Source organism: Castor canadensis, chromosome 15, assembly GCF_047511655.1.
Source record: "Castor canadensis chromosome 15, mCasCan1.hap1v2, whole genome shotgun sequence".
NCBI classification, from domain to species: Eukaryota; Metazoa; Chordata; class Mammalia; order Rodentia; family Castoridae; genus Castor; species Castor canadensis.
The window spans coordinates 56,625,164-56,644,952 of NC_133400.1; the positions used below are offsets into that span (position 1 = coordinate 56,625,164).

Below are 19,789 nucleotides of genomic sequence, written 5' to 3' on the forward strand. Positions count from 1 at the left end.
ATAGACCTAAAGAAAATGCAGCAATATTATTGGACATGCATCACAAAATAAGGAGAGAATGCACATGGAAGGCATAAGGAAAGAGAAGGAAATATAAAACTTGAATGTAGTTCATGTACTCACTGTAAAGGAATGAATATAGTAATCTCAAACTGGCAGAGGCCACTATGGTAAGGGAACTGGGAAGCAATGAATGGTTCTGGTATAGATGAACCAAAGTGGGTTGTAATACATATGTGCATGGAAGCAATGCTAGGAATCTCTCCGTATAGCTATCCTTACCTCAAACTAACAAACATGCTGTGTATTTCTTATTATATCTTATGTTTTCTCTTCTAAATTGCAGAACAAGAGGGGCAAACAGGTTCTGCCTGGAAGCAGAGGTGGGGGTGTGTTGAGGTGGCCCAAACGTTGTGAGTAAATGTAACAATGATAAAATAAAAAAATTAAAGTAACGACAAAATAATGTCACTTTGATTCCTCCTCAAGTGAATTAAATGGATATCCAGTATGTGAGCATGTTATACAATCCATTAAAATGTGAAATATGATATACAAATTATGAATAACTTTATTAATTAACATGCATAAGAAACAGGGGAAGGAGGGTCTGCCATACCTGTCTTTCAGGATTTCACCTACTCAGAGCTCAGCCATTTAGGTGCTATTATAGCTCCTATGTTATTCTCTCCAACCAATCCCATTTTAGGGTTGGGAATATGATCTCGCTATTGGCTACTTCACCATCTGCTTACTTTATGACATCATTCTCCCACCAAACCTACTGCCATCCGGTAGAATCTTGGGGTTTCCATGGAGTTATCTGTAAACAAATTTGGATCAGTCTTTCATACTGGACAAATGAGCTGTTTATCTTCTTCTTCCCAGACATCTTCTAGTATTACCGCATCTCTTGTATCTGCAATTGATGTTAACTCTTCCATGATCATGTCAGGTAAGGAAAAACAACAACTTTAAAAAAAAAACTTTTTTATATATAATGAAAAAATTAGATTAACTCACCAACCCTAAATTTAGTAGTAGACTCAAAGCAGCTTAGAATACTGGGGGGAAAGCATTGAACTAGAAATATGGAGACCTGATTTCATTTGTGGCTTTGACATTTACTAGGTATGTAACTAGGGACATTATTTACTCTATCACAAAATGGTTCCTCATCTGCTACATGAGGATACAGGACTGCTGATGTTCTGTTCCTTATGTTTTCTAATACTGAGTCTTAAAGGCCATGTATATAGTGAAATCAGAGATTTCCAGAGTGTTAGTTTCAACAAAAACAGATAAACCAAGGTGGTATTAAAAACTAGCCTCATATACCAAGATGTTTCATCTGTAACTGTCTACCTTCATTAAGATTCCACTTTTGTATTTCAAATTTAGCTCTGATCTAAAAGTAATATCCATGTGTTTTGGAGTTTTATGTTTCAAGTAGGTGAAAAGAGGAATAAGGAGAGAAGAGGGAGAGGAGTGGGTTATCAGAAGTAAAGATTTTCTAGAGAAAAAAGCTGGGGATTATTTACATTAAGCATAGGCTGACAGGAACTGAAGGGAATGAAGAAAATATATAAATGAGGAAAGAGAAAACATAAGAATGTCAAGCAGGGACACATTGTTGAGAAAAAACATCATTTGAGAAAGAATGTTGACAAGCACAGTTGATTTTTTAAAAAATGCACAAAAGCAGTGTAAAATCTACTCAAAGAAAAGCAAAATGAAGTTGTTTTCAGAAAACGCTTGTATTAATTGATTAGGAAGATGACTAAGGGTAGAACAGGGTATCACTAGTAAAAGCAGTTTCTCAGATAAGTCACATTTGGTTGTTTGCATTTTTTCTAATGACTCTAGATATAGATGACAATTGACAGTTTTGAATATGAATATTTTAGAAATATATTTTATGATTGACTATTCCTACAAGCATAGTAAGAATAGAGTTTATATAGAAAGAAGACTGGTGTAATAGAATTTTTAATGTCTTATTTCATCCTGGATTATTAAACTACATGAATTCAAAAAAAATTGATGCATCCTAACGTGTCAAAAATAAAGTTTCAAGTAAAAGTTTCTTTTGATTTTATAATAATTTTCTTCTTTTTGTTTTGGTACTACTTGAGTACCTCCACACCAATAATTTTCTTCCTAAAACAGAGTACATTGTTATTAATAGTCACTGTTTTAGACACAAGAATAAAAAGAAAGACCTTTCTAAAAATGAAAGGTCAATCCCCACGTCTCTAATTCCACATTTATCTAAAATAATTTTGTGAATTCTTGGTTTTTTTTAACATTTAAAATTGTTTGGACTGGAGTTATAGCTCAAGGACAGAGTATATGCTTACCACATTCAAGGGCCTCACTTCAATTTTCACATCAGCCCCCCCAACTTTTTTTGTTTTAGGTGGATTCTAGTGTTAATTTTTTCAAGCTTTTGGGGTGACCTGTTACTGAAAGTTGAAGTGAATATAAGCTAAATTTTGGGTATAAATCTAAGAACTTTCAGCATTATTTTAAAGTATTTTTCCTGTTTTTTAATATGGCTATATTAATTGAAATATATACCTATTAGGATTGATATCTTTTACTTGTTGGGTATACTCAGAGATATGTGAATGAACACAATAATGGAATTCCTTTACAATTATTGCTTTACTCTCCACTTTTTACAACTTTATTTTGTTTAGTTTAGTTTTTTTTTATTGGTGTGGGAATGGCATCTTCCTATGTGACTCAACCTGACCTCAAACACTTGGACTCAAGTAATCTTCCTACCTCAGCATTCCTGATTGCTGGGACTACAGATGTACAAAGATTCATACCAATTTGTATTGAAATATTGGTCTAGACAAAATATGGCTACTTCAGTGTTCACATTTGCTGCATTGTTCTGTCTGTTACACACTTGTTACTGGTAGAGTTTCTCTGTCTACATGTACCCATCGGAAAGACATTCAAAATCAGGCTGGGTGGGGTGGTAGGTGCCTAAAATCCAAGGCATTCCAAGGCTGAGGTGGGAGAATTCCAAGTACAAGGCCAGCTTAGGTAACTTTGTTCAACCCTGCCTCGAAAACTTATTTTTCAAATTGAAAATCATTTCTACAGCAGTTTTGTTTTAGTTAATAGTATTCACTAAAAAAGAATAGATAACATTCATTTTCATAATATTATATATATATGATAACAGAACTTCCTTTATTATTATATTTACTATGCTTTTTTAAAATTTTTATTTTATGCTTGCTATGTATTCAAATCTAATTAACATCTATTTATTCTTTTTAATTCTTTGCAGTTTGTCTATCTTTGCAGAACTCACTATGTATTCTCCATACAAATCATATATAAATGTCTCTTTTATTCTTGGATGAGTTACCATTATTATTATTGAAAGCATGTTACATATGAATAACCTGAGGCTCAGAAAGTTTAAATAGTTTTTTTTTTTTTGCAAAAAATATTTTTTGAAAACTATTAGGAATTTATTTTGACTTAGGATCCAAGGATATTCTAGTTTTAAAATGCTTCAATTCTAGGACATAGTTATAAGTTTGTAACAACCTACTTCATCAGTGACAGCCATCTTAAACTGTTTGATTTCTGGTGTTTCAGTGAGTATTGGAACTAAAGACTTCCTAATTACAACAACTTTAAGATAATACTGCTCCTCAAAGTGAAAGTCTGTCCATCTCATCAATTTCCATCACCCTGTTTCCTTCTACAGAAAATTTCCAAAATACATCTTTACTTGGAACTGCAAATTCTCCCCAGCTCACTCGTCCTGTGGTGAGCAATACCTCTTCCATAGTGGGAAGTGTCTGCAACCTCTCCAGAGTCTCTGGGCCAGCCATGACTTCAGCATGGCTGCGGCCATCAGCCTCTAACACCTCTTTCCAGCCACTCGTGGGTAGTGCCTACATTTACCAACATTCTAGCACAACTATGTTGTCTGAAGTTACTGGCCAGAGCCAGATACCTACTTCAGCTGCCTCCTATTCAGGTATTTTTGAGTGGGGTACTGCACAAAGCACAGAAAAGAAGTCATCCTCACCTGGAAACTTCACTGGGACTCTTATTGACCAGGACACAGCAAATTCTTCCATGACTGTAACAACCCAATATGATAAAGCTTCAGATGCCAATAAGGTGGTCCCCCTATCCCCATCATTACCTGCCAACTTTGTTCAAGCAACACCATCTCAGATTCCCACTCAAGCATATAGCATGTCACTTCCTTATCAGGAAGGAAGTCATGTCTATTACTATAATCAAAACACATTGGGGCCTCCATTATCTGGAGAGCGTGGCTTCTGCCTGCAATCTTATGGCTGTGTTTCATATGGAGGGAGTGGGTCCTCTATCTGTCAACCAGAAATGGTGATGGTTCTAAAGAAAGTTCAGCCTACAAACATCCTAACACCGGTTTCAACCTCTGGAATCTACTACTCTATGCCTGCTCAACCCAACAGAGAAATGAGTTTTCAACGTGAGTACAAATAGCAAAAATGGAAAAGGAATAAGGTTAGCATTCAAAGGGAGAGACAGATCTGCAGATGAGTAGTGGTTAGTCCACAAATGGGTAGAGTTGAACTCCTGAGATTTCAACAACTACACTTACTCGGTGCTCTCCATTTCCAGATTTGATATAAGGTCAAGAGCTGGAGCCATGGATCAATTAGTACAGCACCTGCCTAGCAAGTGTAAGGTCCTGAGTTCAATGCCCACTACTTCCAAAAACAAAGAAACAATCAAATAAGCAAGTAAAAAAGTAAAAGTGAAAATGCAGAGCACTATAATGGTCATTCATGTTGTGTTTAAAAGTCCCCTTAAATCACACTGAATGAGGCTTCATTTTTCACTACCCTGGCAAAACCTCCATGCAATAATTAATTCCCTTCCAAGATCTTTTGCTTTTGTGTATTTAGAAAACACTTCAAAACGTTTCATTGTAGTAATGGTCTAATTTTCTTTAATTTTTTGGGTTCAAGATCTAGTCCAAAGTGAGTAAGCACAACATATGCCCTTGTTTATAAATTTCATGAGAAATGACATTGCTTTTTCTCTTACTACATGGTTTAACATATTTTTATACTCACAAAGAGGGAGCAGAGATTTCTAGTATTTGTAAAACACTTTTTGTTCATATTTTCATGGTGTTTCTGATTGAAACAAGGGCCAAGAGTACAGTGACAAGTGCTCTACTAACAGTCACACCCTAGCCTAATACATTTCATCTTTCCAAACTTTGATTTGACTTACATCAATCCTATGAAATACAAAGAAAACCAAAAACCAATGACATTAACGGAGTAGCAGCAACTCCAACAGTCACGACCTATTTCCTAATGCAGCGTCCTGTCCATGGGTCTTAAGAAAAACCATAAAAGTGGCTTGCTCACTGTTGGCAGGTGCATGGTTGCTGTGTTGGTGTGCAGGACAAGAGTATCTCACTTACCAGGGACTGACTTCTTCCTTGATTTCTTTTCAGTGATGGAAACTTCCATGAGGACAGAGACTTCTGTAGAATTGCAACCTCCAAGCCAGGCATTTTGTTTTCCACAAACTTCAGATTTCCTTACATCCTGCGGTAGCATAAATGCTCAAATACTTGAGAATAACCCACCACTTGAGCTTGGAGACATTTCAGTACTAACTGCCGTCCAAAGTTCTACCAATAACCTGGCATTGCCTCAAGCTCCTAACCAGGAACAAATAGAACATGAGAATTTGAATGAAATAAAAACAAAGCTTTCAAAGCCTGTGGAGGCCTACCATATCCCAATTGACAATCGGGATTCTCCACTACTCCCTTTAGAAATCCCTGACATTCATCAATTTCTGGAATGCATCAAACCTTTAGACCAAGAGGAGAAGCCTGATTCTGAAAATGCCAATTTGGTCAAGAATAGCCTAAGTTTTGAGAACCAAGGGACACTTGAAAATAGGGTTGAATGTAGCAATGGTTTTGTGGACATGGCTGCATTGGTGGAGAATATTGAACTCCCACCTATTTACAACTCATTGGCAGAACATCACCAGTCCAAATTTCCCACAACCATAAAAGCCAATGACATGAGAGATGCCAAGGTGAATCAGGGGCAGAAAAAGTCAAGGATTGTAAAGGAACTCACTGACTATATCAGAAAGAAGAAGGATAGAGATTCTGAGCTTATCGATGGAGCTCCTAAGGACAAAATTCAGCGTCACAACCCAGAGTGTCTTTTGGAGAGAGAAATGATTGTGTGCAGTGCTGTATCCAGTGACAGCCCAACTGTAATCACAACCAAGCATTCTACCTGCAAACCTCCAAAAGCTGCATACAGTAGGGCCAGCAAGGCTAAAGGCCTTGGGCAAGAAAAGACCAAAAACACCACACAAAACAATTCCAAGAAAGTTGAAGAGAATAAGCAGACAAGGAATAAAGTGAAGTCAGACGAGAAAACGATTCCCAAGATGAAGAGGAAGAGAAATCAACCCGAGCTTAGCCAGGAGACATTAAAAAGCCTCGCACCTATCTAGGTATGCACATGCTGCAGTCAGTGCAGGTTTTTCATGCACTGGGGAAGAAGACTGATAAGAAAATTGGGTCATCCTCGTGTCGGGCTTTGGTAAATTTGAGCACCACCAAAGGCTCCCAGTATTCTGCAGCTATCAAATCACGGCTGGATACCCCACATGAGGGCAAAGGTCCTAAGAAGACTCAAGTCAAAGCCCAGAAAGAAGATAGCAGTGCTGGCAATGAATGCCCCTCTCCATCCCAGTATGAGCTGCCTCCACCTGGCAAGGTCAAGTTGATACCTTTACCTTTTCTGAATCCTGACAAGCCTCAACCTCGACCTGTTCCTCGGAGGCCACAGGCTTTTGCCTCACGTAGGCCCACTGGATCTTACCCTCATCCTAACTCAGCTCAATCTCTGGCAGTCAATGCATGTCAACCAGCTAGTGCCAACACATCTTTGATAAGTCCTGCCAAACCAGCTCGGCCAATTTCATTCAATGCAACTCTACCAGGTTTGACCAAGCCTACCCAGCCTAATGTCTCTCAGTGTGCTGCTGCTAGACCTGCACCCTACAAAACATCTTCTTTCACTTCTTTCCAGAGGCAGCCTGTTTCCACTACTATGGCCAAGTTCCAGCCACCACCTAAGTCTCAAACCCAATTTCTACTGCAAGATTTCAGCCTGCAACCAATTCCATGGAGAAAGCCCAATGTTCCTGAGCCAGTAATGTCAAGCCCCATCACAAAAGAGCAAAGGCCAGAGCGTGAGGCCATGAAAAGGAAGGCTCAGCAAGAGCGCGAGCATGCAGCCAAATACACTTCTTTGGGAAAAGTGCAGTTTTTCATTGAGAGAGAAAGAGAAATGGAAATTTCTCAATACTATGGCTATGTAATGTAAGAGCTGCTATTGTTGGTACCCTTTAAGTATCAAACGATTTTCACATATATACATCGACATAGATATTTAAACATATAGATAGATAGGTATATAAAATAATATAGATAAAAATATAAAGATTTCTCTATTCTGATATATTTTAAAAAATAAAATTGAAGTAATGTAATAGAATTAAGAAATGAGCAATAAAGAGGTCTTTGGAGTTTTGAAATGCTACTACGTGTGGTTTTTTTTGATAGAAGTGGGGATTATAAAAAGAGGAACTGAAATTTGAGAGTACAAAGGGAGGGAAAGGATAAGAAATGAGGGAAGAGGAAGGCATGTGGTCCAGAAGTAGTATGGTTGAAAGGGGAGAAATTACATGGGCCTATAAGAAGAATCAGGAATGGGTAAAATGACACAGTGTGAGGTTGGGGTGTAAAGAATAAAATTTGGAAAATGTTTAGAATGGTAGAAGATGGGTCTCAGTTGATTAGAAGCAATGAAAAAAAATCATGCTTCATGAACAACCAGACAAGCATTTTAGAAAATTAGATTTAGAACTGAATTCCAACAGATTTAGGTTATCTGTGAATAATGCTGGGAATGGTGAATACAAAATATGGGAGAATCTACCACATGAGTGACAAGGGCTCAGCTATCCCGGGGGCACATGATAATGTGGGGCCTAACCCAATGAACTGCAACATCTTTGGGTCCACCCAGATGACGGCCTGCAATATAAATCACCATTCTCTCAACACCCTTCACTGGGAACTAAAATGGGCTACTTCAATGAACCTTCAGATACATTGTTCCACTTTACTAGTGAGGTTTAGCAATGGGCTGAGATCACTTTACATGCAAAGGAACAAGGCCATGATTTGAATCTGAGGTCCGAGACTTTGAAAACCTCATTTCTTTCAAGTGCCCATGGGTGTGCAACTTGGCTTTTGAGAGCACAGCATCTGGAGGTCATAGGTGGACAAGATCAAGTCTCTGAAGGGAGGCAAGTATTGAGTGCAGGGGCTGGGTCCTCCTCCACTGACCCTGGCATGTGCTGCCTTTTTCCAACCACTGCCATCAAGAGCGTGACAAAAACTGGCTGCTGGGAATCCATGCCCATCCCAGGAGACAGGAATTCACACGTGAGCAGTGAGTCACCTCCGAGGGGGAGCATGCTGGCTCGCACGTGCAAAGGTGTCCCACGTCATGTGGGAGCAAGAGGGGGTGGCATACACGGCAGTACTATAGGAAGGGAAGGGAGTTGGAGAGTGAATGGGGTAGTGGATGTCAGTGTTGGAGAACTAGCAATTTACATATTAAAAATTATTTCATGAGACAACATTAAATTCACCATTTTAAAGGGTATAATTCAGTGAAATTTAGAACATTCTCAACATTTTTCAACCATCAGCACTATACATTCTGTAATATTTTCATTATTCCCAAAAGCAACACCTCTACTCTATAGCAGTCATGCCCCATCCCTTACTCTCTCTGACCCCAGATAGCTACTAAACTATCTGCCTTTTCTGGACATTTATAAAAATGGAATACAATGTGTGTCTTTTTATATCTGTCTTCTTTCACTTAGACATAGTTTTCAAGGTTCATCTATTTGCGTAGAGTGTGAGATTCATCCATTCCTTTTTATGACTGAATATTGCACATTTGTATATACACCTATCATTTGTTGGAGATTGGTTTGTTTTCCTCAGTAACTGAATTGTGAGAGTTAATTCTGTGGTGAGTAACACCTAGCTACATTATTTATCCCATTAACATATAAGAATAGAGAGTACCAATATCTTTTGAGACTGTATCCCTCTCTATGTCTCAGACTGGCCTCAAGTCTGTCAAGACTAATCCTCTTATCTCAGTCTCAAAAACTGGGATTAAAAGTGTACATCAGGAAGATTCCAAGATGGTGGGTAGAGGGAGGAAGCAGAAAGGAAGCCTCCTATAGTGAAATCTTGGAGAGATGCTGGAGACACACTTTGCAGGCATAATCACTGAGAAGAGGCATAACTTTGACCCCTCCACACCTCCAACTGGCACAGAGAATCTCCACTTCACGTTAAACAGAGAAAGCAGGAGGGCTGCCGGGCTGCCAGTTACCAGCGCCCAGACATCTTGGGAAGACGTGGACCAGCTTCGTGGTACTGCGGTACTCCCACAGACAAGCCTGGGCCAGAGCAGCATAGCCCCCTGGACAGACCAACCTCCACCCGGGGAAAAAAGAGTAACTGAGTAATAAGCAATAAGAGCAATAAAGACACACAGGAAAGAGGGTGGGGCACACTGAGCACCAAAGATTAGGGGAAGGGAATCCTTCCTGGAACTGTAAATAAAGAAGCTGTGCGGGCAGTTGAGGCTCTGGCACGAGCAGGGGCACGCGCCCAGCAACCAGGAGCAGGAAAGCTGGTGAGACTCGTGGAGGGAGGAAAACTACACTGGAGAGGAGGGAAGACCCACTTCTCACATGAACTGTAAACAAACATGGTGGCTGGCAGGAGCAGCAGCATCACCCAGTAATCAGGAGCAGGAAAGCTTGTGAAAGTGGCAGTGGGAGGAGAACTGCACAGGGGAGAGGGGAAGACCCACCTCCCACATGAACTGTAAATAAACACGCAGGCCTGAGAACACTAGTGCAGTGTCACCTTTCCCAGTGCTTGGAAAGGGGAAAGCTTGTAGCAGAGGCTCCCGCACAGAAGAACTCTGAGCAAACAAAGCCTGCAGGGCCAGGTGAGTGGTAAGCTCACCCCAGAGATCTGCATAAATAACACTGCCAGCAACAGCAGGCTGACAGCAGCAGCAGGCAAGCCACAGTTGCAGATACCATTCTCAGAACTGTCTCCAGACTCTCTTTTTTCTTTTTCTCCCTATCTTTGATGAGAGAACAACTGAATTACACTTGCAAGATGAAAAACTTACTGATACTGTATTGCATTTGAACTTGGGACACTTGTTGGGGTTTTTTTTGTGTGCATGTGTGTGTAATTTTGTTCTACTTTATGCGTCCCCTTTGATGAGACAACTACAGAACAACATCTGAGGCACCATCTACAGGACTGGAGACTGAGATGGACTCCCAAATTAATAAGATTGAAACTTCTTTGCATTTGAACTTGGAGGTTTTTTGGTTTTTTTAAATTTTCTATTTTTTCTTTTTATTTTAATACATTTTTATATATAGATTTTTCTTTCATTTACTTATTTTTTATTTTAATTCTTATTTTTTTTTATTTTTGATTTTCAATCCTCTCTCTGTCTCTCTAATGTCTGTTCAGCTTACTGTTGATTAGTACACTAAAGCTGCCTGTTTATACCTTTGAAACCTTCTTGTCTGATACCTTGTTCTGTTTTCTAATTCCAGCCTGTGTATTTGTTTCTCCCATTTCTTTAACTTCTTGCTTTCCATCTCACATCACCCTTCCATTCTAAATATTACCATTGTTATTATTACAAGCTAGAAAATACTTAATTGCACACAGTACAGGGACAGTAACAACACCAAGGACAATGATGGGAAGACAGAAAAAAACAGGGAAACCAGTTTCCCCACAGCAAAAAATTAGTACAGGAACTAGAGGGGAATGAAGAAAACAGGTACTCAGATCCAGACTCCAACAAAATGAAGATAAACTATGCCAAAGGACCCAATGAAGCCCACAAGAATAATTTAAAAGAAGACATACTACAGGTACTCAAAGAGAATTTTATAGAGATGATACTGGATAGGGTCAACCAAAATGTATAGGAGACATGCAAGAAATTCCAAGACAACAAAAATAGAGAATTTGAAAAAGCAAAAGAAGAAATAAAGGAAATCATAGAAGCACTGTATAAACACCAAAGTGAAAGAGAGAACACAATGAATAAACAGATAAATGAACTCAGGACAAAAATAGACAACATTAAAGAGGAAACCAGCAAGGATATGGAAAACCTCAGAAAAAAGAACAAAACAGAACTGCAAAACAAAACGGAAGGCCAATCCAGCATTATAGAACAAACAGAAGACAGAATCTCAGAACTTGAAGATGAAATGGTAATTAAAGGAAAAACCAAAGAACTATTAATTAAACAACTCAAGACCTGTGAAAAGAAAATGCAAGAACTCACCGACTCCATCTAAAGAACAAACATGTGAATTATGGGCATCGAAGAAGGAGAAGAGGTGCAAGCGAAGGGAGTGAGTAATATATTCAACAAAATAATAATGGAAAATTTCCCAAATCTAGAGAAAGCTATTCACATACAGATGCAAGAGGCCTCCAGGACACCAAACATACCAGTTCAAAATAGAACTACCACACAACATATCATTAAAACAACAAGTTCAGAAACTAAGGAAAGAATATTGAAGGCTGTAAGAGAGAAAAAACAAGTAACATACAAAGGTAAACCCATCAAAATCACAGAAGACTTCTCAACAGAAACATTAAAAGCAAGAAGAGCATGGGGTGAGATCTTCCGGGCACTGAATGAAAATAACTTCAACCCCAGGATACTCTACCCAGCAAAACTATCATTCAAAATAGATGGAAAAATAAAAGTTTTCCATGATAAGCAGAAACTAAAACAATATGTGACCATAAAGCCACCACTACAAAGGATTCTTCAAGGGATTCTGCACACAGAAAGTGAAACCCAACTTAACCATGAAAAGACAGGCAGCACCAAACCACAGGAAAAGAAAAATCAAGAAAGTAGAGTGTAACCTCAACTTACGTACACACAATCAAATCTTCAAACAACTATGACATCTAAATGACAGGAATTACCACATACCCATCAGTACTAATGCTTAATGTTAACGAACTTAATTCACCCATCAAAGGCACTGCTTGACAAAATGGATTAAAAAGGAAGATCCAACAATTTGTTGCTTACAGGACACCCATCTCACCAACAGAAATAAGCATAGGCTAAGGATGAAAGACTGGAAGAAGATTTACCAAGCCAATGGCCCCCGAAACATGCAGGAGTAGCAATACTTATCTCTGACAAAGTAGACTTCAAACCTACATTGATCAAACGAGATAAAGAAGGGCATTCCATACTAATAAAAGGGGAAATAGACCAAAAGGAAATAATAATCAACCTGTATACACCCAATGTCAACACACCCAATTTCATCAACCATACCCTGAAAGACCTAAAAGCATATATAAATGCCAACACAGTGGTTGTGGGAGACTTTAACACCCCATTATTGTCAATACATAGGTCATCTAAACAAAAAAATCAATGAAAAAATCCAAGATCTAAAATATGCAATAGATCAAATGGACCTAGTTGATGTCTACAGAACATTTCATCCAACTTCTACACAAAATACATTCTTCTCAGCAGCCCATGGAACCTTCTCCAAAATAGATCATATCCTAGGGCACAAAGCAAGTCTCAGCAAATATAAGAAAAGAGAAATTATACCGTGCATATTATCTGATCACAATGCAGTAAAAGTAGAACTCAACAACAAAAGTAAAGACAAAAACATGCAAACAGCTGGAACCTAAATAACTCATTACTTAATGAAGAATGGATCATCAATGAAATAAAAAAGGAAATTAAAAAGTTCCTGGAAGTCAATGAAAATGAAAACACAACCTATTGGAACCTATTGGACACAGCTAAGGCAGTCCTGAGAGGAAAGTTTATAGCCATGAGTGCATACATTAAAAAGACTGAAAGATCCCAAATCAACGACCTAATCTCAAACTCCTAGAAAAACCAGAAAAAGCAAATCCCAAAATAAATACAAGGAGAGAAATAATAAAAATAAGAGCTGAAATCAACAAAATAGAAACCAAAAAAAACCATACAAAGAATTAATGATACAAAAAATTGGTTCTTTGAAAAAATAAACAACATCCATAGGCTCCTGGCAAACCTGACTAAAATGAGGAGAGAAAAAACCCAAATTAGTAGAATCAGGAATGCAAAAGGGGAGATAACAACAAACACCATGAAGTCCAGGAAATCATCAGAGAGTACTTTGAGAACCTATATTCAAATAAATTTGAAAATCTTAAAGAAATGGACAGATTTCTAGATACATATGACCATCCAAAACTGAACCAAGAGGAAATTAATCACCTGAATAGATCTATAACACAAAATGAAATTGAAGCAGTAATCAAGAGTCTCCCCAAAAAGAAAACTCCAGGACCTGATGGATTCTCTGCTGAATTCTATCAGACCTTTAAAGAAGAACTGATACCAACTCTCCTTAAACTGTTCCACAAAATAGAAAGGGAAGGAAAACTGCCAAACACATTTTATGAAGCCAGTATTACACTTATCCCAAAACCAGGCAAAGACACCTCCAAAAAGGAGAACTATAGGCCAATCTCCTTAATGAACATTGATGCAAAAATCCTCAACAAAATAATGGCAAACCAAATTCAGCAGCACATCAAAAAGATTATTCACCACGACCAAGTAGGCTTCATCCCAGGGATGCAGGGGTGGTTCAACATACGAAAATCTATAAACGTAATAAACCACATTAACAGAAGCAAAGACAAAAACCACTTGATCATCTCAATAGATGCAGAAAAAGCCTTTGATAAGATCCAACATCATTTCATGATAAAAGCTCTAAGAAAACTAGGAATAGAAGGAAAGTTCCTCAACATTATAAAAGTTATATATGACAAACCTACAGCCAGCATTATACTTAACGGAGAAAGACTGAAACCACTCCCTCTAAAATCAGGAACCAGACAATGATGCCCACTATCTCCACTCCTATTCAACATAGTACTGGAATTCCTAGCCAGAGCAATTAGGCAAGAAGAAGGAATAAAAGGAATACAAATAGGTAAAGAAACTGTCAAAATATCCCTATTTGCAGACGACATGATCCTATACCTTAAAGACCCAAAACACTCTACTCAGAAGCTTCTAGACATCATCAATAGGTATAGCAAGGTAGCAGGATATAAAATCAACATAGAAAAATCATTAGCATTTCTATACACTAACAATGAGCAAACGGAAAAAGAATGTATGAAAACAATTCCATTTACAATAGCCTCAAAAAAAATCAAATACCTAGGTGTAAACCTAACAAAAGATGTGAAAGACCTGTACAAGGAAAACTATACACTTCTGAAGAAAGAGATTGAGGAAGACTATAGAAAGTGGAGAGATCTCCCATGCTCATAGATTGGCAGAATCAACATAGTAAAAATGTCGATACTCCCAAAAGTAATCTACATGTTTAATGCAATTCCCATCAAATTCCAATGACATTCATTAAAGAGATTGAAAAATCTACTGTTAAATTTATATGGAAACACAAGAGGCCACGAATAGCCAAGGCAATACTCAGTCAAAAGAACAATGTGGGAGGTATCACAATACCTGACTTCAAACTATATTACAAAGCAATAACAATAAAAACAGCATGGTACTGGCACAAAAACAGACATGAAGACCAGTGGAACAGAATAGAGGACCCAGATATGAAGCCACACAACTACAACCAACTTATCTTTGACAAAGGAGCTAAAAATATACGATGGAGAAATAGCAGCCTCTTCAACAAAAACTGCTGGGAACACTGGTTAGCAATCTGCAAAAAACTGAAACTAGATCCATGTATATCACCCTATACCAAGATTAACTCAAAATGGATCAAGGTTCTTAATATCAGACCCCAAACTCTTAAGTTGATACAAGAAAGAGTAGGAAATACTCAGGAGTTAGTAGGTATAGGTAAGAACTTTCTCAATGAAACCCCAGCAGCACAGCAACTAAGAGATAGCATAGATAAATGGGACCTCATAAAACTAAAAAGTTTCTGTTCATCAAAAGAAATGGTCTTTAAACTGAAGAGAACACCCACAGAGTGGGAGAAAATATTTGCCAACTATACATCAGACAAAGGACTGATAACCAGAATATACAGGGAACTTAAAAAAACTAAATTCTCCCAAAACTAATGAACCAATAAAGAAATGGGCAAGTGAACTAAACAGAACTTTCTCAAAAGAAGAAATTCAAATGGCCAGAAAACACATGAAAATATGCTCACCATCTCTAGCAATAAAGGAAATGCAAATTAAAACCACGCTAAGATTCCACATCACCCTGTTAGAATAGCCATCATCAGCAACACCAGCAACAACAGGTGTTGGCGAGGATGCAGGGAAAAAGGAACCCTCTTACACTGTTGGTGGGAATGTAGACTAGTACAACCACTCTGGAAAACAATTTGGAGGCTACTTAAAAAGCTGGACATCGATCTACCATTTGATCCAGCAATACCACTCTTGGGGATATACCCAAAAGACTGTTACTCCAGAGGCACCTGCACATCCATGTTTATTGCGGCACTATTCACAATAGCCAAGTTATGGAAACAGCCAAGATGCCCCACCACTGACGAATGGATTGAGAAAAAGTGGTATCTATACACAATGGAATTTTATGCAGCCATGAAGAAGAACGAAATGTTATCATTCGCTGGTAAATGGATGGAATTGGAGAACATCATTCTGAGTGAGGTTAGCCTGGCCCAAAAGACCAAAAATCGTATGTTCTTCCTCATATGTGGACATTAGATCAAGGGCAAACACAACAAGGTGATTGGACTATGAGCACATGATAAAAGTGAGAGCACACAAGGGACGGGTGAGGATAGGTAAGACACCTAAAAAATTAGCTAGCATTTGTTGCCCTTCATGCAGGGAAACTGAGGCAGATACCAAAAAAGCAACTGATGCCAATAGGAAAAGGGGAACAGGTACTAGAGAAAAGGTTAGATCAAAAAGAATTAACCTAGAAGGTAACACCCACGCACAGGAAATCAATGTGAGTCAATGCCCTGTATAGCTATCCTTATCTCAACCAGCAAAAACCCTTGTTCCTTCCTAATATTGCTTATACTCTCTCTACAACAAAATTAGAAATAAGGGCAAAATAGTTTCTGCTGGGTATTGAGGGGGTGGGGAGGAGAAAGAGGGGGCAGAGTGGGTGGTAAGGGAGGGGGTGGGGGCAGGGGGGAGAAATGAACCAAGCCTTGTATGCACATATGAATAATAAAAGAAAAATGAAAAAAAAAAGAATTTCAAAGGACTTCCTGTAGTGTTTTAGGTGAAGGAAAACAATTATTTTAAGCAGGTGATTTCCATGCTGAAGAAGCCACACTGCCATTTTTCAGTTATACAGCTTAGCCTTTAGTTAGGGACAGACAATGATGGAGGGAACAATTTATTCTTTCTGTCTTGTTTTACATTACCAGATTTGCTTCACTTCAGGGAGCAAAAAATTGTGTAAGTCATTAACAGGATTTTCTATTCAGCGTTCAGGACAGGCAATTTTTACTGGCAAATTATTCTCAGGTTCTGCCGATGTACTGATGTCTACGCTATGGAACAATGAGTGTTAGTGAATCTCTATTGAATATTTCATAGGTTGGGAGAAGGTAGTGGCAGAAAAAGGTGAACAGAAGGTTAAAAACAAAGGTCAAAATTTAACTATGTCAACCAAAAAAACATCATTTGACCTGGAGAAGCTGATCTTCCATGAGATTTCCTTTCAATGAAATGAACTCACCCATTTTGTTGTACACTCTTACTCCAAAGGCTTTCCAACAATCCTGCTGCCCATGATTCTGGTCCTGCATCAAATAAGAATGATCATATTGAAAGCAAAATACTTGTTTGAAGTTAATCTTCTTGTACTGAACTGTTCAGTTCATTTATCTGTTTATTAATCATGTTCTCTGTTTCACTTTGGTGTTTATACAGTGCTTCTATGGTTTCCTTTATTTCTTCTTTTGGTTTTTCAAATTCTCTATTTTTGTTGTCTTGGAATTTCTTGAGTGTCTCCTGTACATTTTGGTTGACCATATCCAGTATCATCTCCATAAAATTCTCATTGTGTACCTGTAGTATGTTTTCTTTTAAATTATTCTTGTTGGCTTCATTGAGTTCTTCTGAGTGAGGTTAGCCTGGTCAAAAGACCAAAAATCATATGTTCTCCCACATATGTGGACATTAGATCAAGGGCAAACACAACAAGGGGATTGGACTTTGAGCACATGATAAAAGCGAGAGCACACAAGGGACGGGTGAGGATAGGTAAGACACCTAAAAAATTAGCTAGCATTTGTTGCCCTTCATGCAGGGAAACTGAAGCAGATACCAAAAAAGCAACTGATGCCAATAGGAAAAGGGGAACAGGTACTAGAGAAAAGGTTAGATCAAAAAGAATTAACCTAGAAGGTAACACACACGCACAGGAAATTAATGAGAGTCAACTCCCTGTATAGCTATCCTTATCTCAAGTAGCAAAAACCCTTGTTTCTTCCTATTATTGCTTATACTCTCTCTTCAACAAAATTAGAGATAAGGGCAAAATAGTTTCTGCTGGGTATTGAGGGGGTGGGGAGGAGTAAGAGGGGGCAGAGTGGGTGGTAAGGGAGGGGGTGGGGGCAGGGGGGAGAAATGACCAAAGCCTTGTATGCACATATGAATAATAAAACAATAAAAAAAAAAACGAAACCTCTTGCAGTTGCTTTAAGTGGGGCTAGGATGAGGCCCAGCAGGGGAGATGGTGGGGGTGATCTAACCAATGTACAATGTATGTCTATTTGGAATTGTCACAGTGTATCCCCCCCACACACAGTGAATATGTAGTCACATAATGTTTTTAAAAACTTCCTGTTTCTCTGTGCTACCTGGGAACCCGGCAGTGTCATAAATGACTATAGGCTAATTGATTGTGCATTTCTATTCTAAAGTCCTGAGTTGTAAAGTAGTACATTGTCTATACAAAATGAATTAAAGCACTACTTCTCAATGCAAAAATGTGATATTGAAATACATTTATAAAGTTATATTTATCAATACATTCCTTTTGTAGGTGGGAATTTGTAAGACTTAAATATTATAACATACATTCTGTAGAATTTCATTTTTAAATACACTAATTAAAACTTTATTTTTGATACTTTAAGTATCAAATCTCTCTTTAAGGTATGTCAAGTGTATTACAGCTTAGCTTACTAAAACATATTGGAGGATTACATGTAAATGAAGAATATGTTCCTAAATTTTCTGCTTGATATATTTGATTTTTTTATATTGAGCCATGTTCTGAGCCATAAGTGATGCTTGGGTCAGGACTGATACTTCATGGATTAGAAATCATAGGCATACCCACATAGTCACCTTCATTTCATTGCAGACATTTAACTTGCCATTAAATTTAACTAGCCATTAACTCTTTTTTTCCTTTTTGAAAAAAGTGATTTCACTATTTCCTCTAAAGTCAAGAATGAGACAAGAGTGCCTACTCTCTCCACTCCTATTCAACATAGACTTGGAATTCCTAGCCAGAGAAATAAGGCAAGAAGAAGAAATAAAAGGAATACCAATAGGTAAAGAAGGAGTCAAACTACCCTTATTTGCAGATGACATGATCATATACCTTAAAGACCCAAAACACTCTACCCCAAAACTCCTGGATGCCATAAACAGCTTCAACAAAGAAATAGGGCACAAAATCAACTTAAAAAAATCAGTAGCCTTTCTAAACACCAACATTGAGCAGATTGAGAAAAGATGTAGAGAAACAATTCTATTTACAATGACCAAAAAAAGAAAATCAAATAACTAGAAATGAGGTTAACAAAGGATGTATATGACCTGTACAAGGAGAAATACAAACCACTGAAGAAAGAGATTGAGGAAGACTACAGAAGGTGGACAGATCTCCCATGCTCATAGATTGGTAGAATCAACATAGTAAAAATGGCTTTACCACCAAAAGTGATCTACGTGTTCAACACAATTCCCATAAAAATCCCAAGGACATTCATCACAGAGATTGAAAAATCTACCCTAAAGTTCATTTGGAAGCACAAAAGGACTGCAAATAGCCAAGGCAATACTGAGCAAAAACAGCAATGCTGGAAGTATCACATTAACCAACTTCAAACTATACTATAGAGCCATAGCAATAAAAGCAACATGGTACTGGCACAAAAACAGACATGAAGACCAGTGGAAAAGAGTAGAGGATCTGTATACAAATCCAAGCAGCTACAAGTACCTAATTTTTGACATAGGTGCCAACAACACACAATGGAGAAAACACAGCCTCTTGAACAAATGTTGCCGGGAAAACTGGCTATCTGCCTGCAGAAAACTGAAACTAGATCCATACCTGTCACCCTCTACATAGTAATAGCTGAATGTGGATAAAGGACCTTAATATCAGACCTGAAACCCTGAAGCTAGTACAGGAAAGAGCAAGGAATACACTGGAAATAATAGACATAGGCAAGGACCTTCCTCAGTAGAACTCAAGCACCCTAGCAACTAAGAGAAAGGGTTGACAAATGGGACTACATAAAATTAAAATGTTTCTGC

At 38.1% G+C, this 19,789-nt stretch overlaps 1 pseudogene; it reads left to right on the top strand.

Annotated features, from left to right (window-relative positions):
• Nucleotides 1-861: 861 nt before the first annotated feature.
• On the top strand, nucleotides 862-7,412 carry LOC141417277 (uncharacterized protein C2orf78-like; annotated as a pseudogene).
• The last annotated feature ends 12,377 nt before the right edge of the window (nucleotides 7,413-19,789 follow it).